We start from the raw sequence: 3,062 nt of genomic DNA, 5'->3' as shown, positions 1-3,062 counted from the left end.
TGAGCCCGCACACAGGGAACCGGGACTCCGGCCGAGGACCCCACGCCGCGGGGGGACCGGCCTTCGCTTCAGTCACCAAAGCGCACCGCGCGCGATGCCCGGGACGGCGCATCGCCTCTGGTCGGGGAGGGAGCTCGTCCTGCCTGCCTGCCTCCGGGCGGGTGTGCCTTCTCACCCGTCTCTCTCACACCAAAAGACTTAGTGCAATTTTCGACCAGATTCTCGTTTTTTTGACAAAGTCCGAGAGAGCTCGTTCTCCCCAGTACCCGCGATGGCCTCGTTTCGACGCTTCTGCGCTAGACTCGAGTTCCAGACGGCGGCTCAATCCGACGCCACCCGGGGACAGGCCATCTCGGTCGGATAGGAGAAGCATCACGTAACCCCTGGATCTTTACACCTGCAACTCCGTTTTGGGACTTAGAAAATTTTTCGAGGAACGACTTTTTGCGCACCTCCGGGCGGGTGCCACCTCACCCGTTTCTAGTTTCGCACACCACCACCCACACAGTTTGGTATACGCCCTCCGTTCCTTCCACGATGCCCAGGACGGCGCATCGTCATCGGCCTCGCTTCTGGGAGTTCCCCAAGCTCCCAGAACCATACAGTTTGGTATATGCCCTCCGACTCCTTCCACGATGCCCAGGACGGCGCATCGTCTTCGGCCTCGCTTCTGGGAGTTACCCAAGCTCCCAGAACCATACAGTTTGGTATATGCCCTCCGACTCCTTCCACGATGCCCAGGACGGCGCATCGTCTTCGGCCTCGCTTCTGGGAGTTACCCAAGCTCCCAGAACCATACAGTTTGGTATATGCCCTCCGACTCCTTCCACGATGCCCAGGACGGCGCATCGCCTCTGGTCGGGGAGGGAGCTCGTCCTGCCTGCCTGCCTCCGGGCGGGTGTGCCTTCTCACCCGTCTCTCACATCAAAAGACTTAGTGCAATTTTCGACCAGATTCTCGTTTTTTTGACAAAGTCCGAGAGAGCTCGTTCTCCCCAGTACCGCGATGGCCTCGTTTCGACGCTTCTGCGCTAGACTCGAGTTCCAGACGGCGGCTCAATCCGACGCCACCCGGGGACAGGCCATCTCGGTCGGATAGGAGAAGCAGCACGTAACGCCTGGATCTTTACACCTGCAACTCCGTTTTGGGACTTAGAAAATTTTTCGAGGAACGACTTTTTGCGCACCTCCGGGCGGGTGCCACCTCACCCGTTTCTAGTTTCGCACACCACCACCACACAGTTTGGTATACGCCCTCCGTCTCCTTCCACGATGCCCAGGACGGCGCATCGTCTTCGGCCTCGCTTCTGGGAGTTCCCCAAGCTCCCAGAACCATACAGTTTGGTATATGCCCTACGCTCCTTCCACGATGCCCAGGACGGCGCATCGTCTTCGGCCTCGCTTCTGGGAGTTACCCAAGCTCCCAGAACCATACAGTTTGGTATATGCCCTCCGACTCCTTCCACGATGCCCAGGACGGCGCATCGTCTTCGGCCTCGCTTCTGGGAGTTCCCCAAGCTCCCAGAACCATACAGTTTGGTATATGCCCTACGCTCCTTCCACGATGCCCAGGACGGCGCATCGTCTTCGGCCTCGCTTCTGGGAGTTACCCAAGCTCCCAGAACCATACAGTTTGGTATATGCCCTACGCTCCTTCCACGATGCCCAGGACGGCGCATCGCCTCTGGTCGGGGAGGGAGCTCGTCCTGCCTGCCTGCCTCCGGGCGGGTGTGCCTTCTCACCCGTCTCTCACACCAAAAGACTTAGTGCAATTTTCGACCAGATTCTCGTTTTTTTGACAAAGTCCGAGAGAGCTCGTTCTCCCCAGTACCGCGATGGCCTCGTTTCGACGCTTCTGCGCTAGACTCGAGTTCCAGACGGCGGCTCAATCCGACGCCACCCGGGGACAGGCCATCTCGGTCGGATAGGAGAAGCAGCACGTAACGCCTGGATCTTTACACCTGCAACTCCGTTTTGGGACTTAGAAAATTTTTCGAGGAACGACTTTTTGCGCACCTCCGGGCGGGTGCCACCTCACCCGTTTCTAGTTTCGCACACCACCACCACACAGTTTGGTATATGCCCTCCGTCTCCTTCCACGATGCCCAGGACGGCGCATCGTCTTCGGCCTCGCTTCTGGGAGTTCCCCAAGCTCCCAGAACCATACAGTTTGGTATATGCCCTCCGACTCCTTCCACGATGCCCAGGACGGCGCATCGTCTTCGGCCTCGCTTCTGGGAGTTCCCCAAGCTCCCAGAACCATACAGTTTGGTATATGCCCTCCGACTCCTTCCACGATGCCCAGGACGGCGCATCGTCTTCGGCCTCGCTTCTGGGAGTTACCCAAGCTCCCAGAACCATACAGTTTGGTATATGCCCTCCGACTCCTTCCACGATGCCCAGGACGGCGCATCGTCTTCGGCCTCGCTTCTGGGAGTTACCCAAGCTCCCAGAACCATACAGTTTGGTATATGCCCTCCGACTCCTTCCACGATGCCCAGGACGGCGCATCGCCTCTGGTCGGGGAGGGAGCTCGTCCTGCCTGCCTGCCTCCGGGCGGGTGTGCCTTCTCACCCGTCTCTCACATCAAAAGACTTAGTGCAATTTTCGACCAGATTCTCGTTTTTTTGACAAAGTCCGAGAGAGCTCGTTCTCCCCAGTACCGCGATGGCCTCGTTTCGACGCTTCTGCGCTAGACTCGAGTTCCAGACGGGGGCTCAATCCGACGCCACCCGGGGACAGGCCATCTCGGTCGGATAGGAGAAGCAGCACGTAACGCCTGGATCTTTACACTGCAACTCCGTTTTGGGACATAGAAAATTTTTCGAGGAACGACTTTTTGCGCACCTGCCGGGCGGGTGCAGCTCACCCGTTTCTAGTGTCGCACCACCACCACCGTTCAGTTTGGTATATGCCCTCCGTTCCTTCCACGATGCCCAGGACGGCGCATCGTCTCCGGCCTGGCTTCTGGGAGGTTCCCCAAGCCCCAAACCACCACCATACAGTTTGGTATATGCCCTCCGTTCCTTCCACGATGCCCAGGACGGCGCATCGTCTCCGGCC

General features: G+C 58.8%; 1 long non-coding RNA gene across 1 annotated transcript; it reads right to left on the bottom strand.

Annotated features, from left to right (window-relative positions):
- Window positions 1-1,356: 1,356 nt before the first annotated feature.
- Window positions 1,357-2,780, bottom strand: LOC127507936 (uncharacterized). The gene is made up of 3 exons (XR_007928513.1): window positions 2,189-2,780; window positions 1,649-2,089; window positions 1,357-1,552 (listed from the first exon to the last, which is right to left on the bottom strand). It is a non-coding gene; the product is annotated as an uncharacterized LOC127507936 (long non-coding RNA).
- Window positions 2,781-3,062: the final 282 nt, after the last annotated feature.

The sequence above is a fragment of the Ctenopharyngodon idella genome, unplaced genomic scaffold (assembly GCF_019924925.1).
Source record: "Ctenopharyngodon idella isolate HZGC_01 unplaced genomic scaffold, HZGC01 HZGC01CH25, whole genome shotgun sequence".
Lineage (NCBI taxonomy): Eukaryota > Metazoa > Chordata > Actinopteri > Cypriniformes > Xenocyprididae > Ctenopharyngodon > Ctenopharyngodon idella.
Note: the sequence above shows the minus strand (reverse complement) of the source record. Positions and strands in the feature narration are given on the sequence as shown.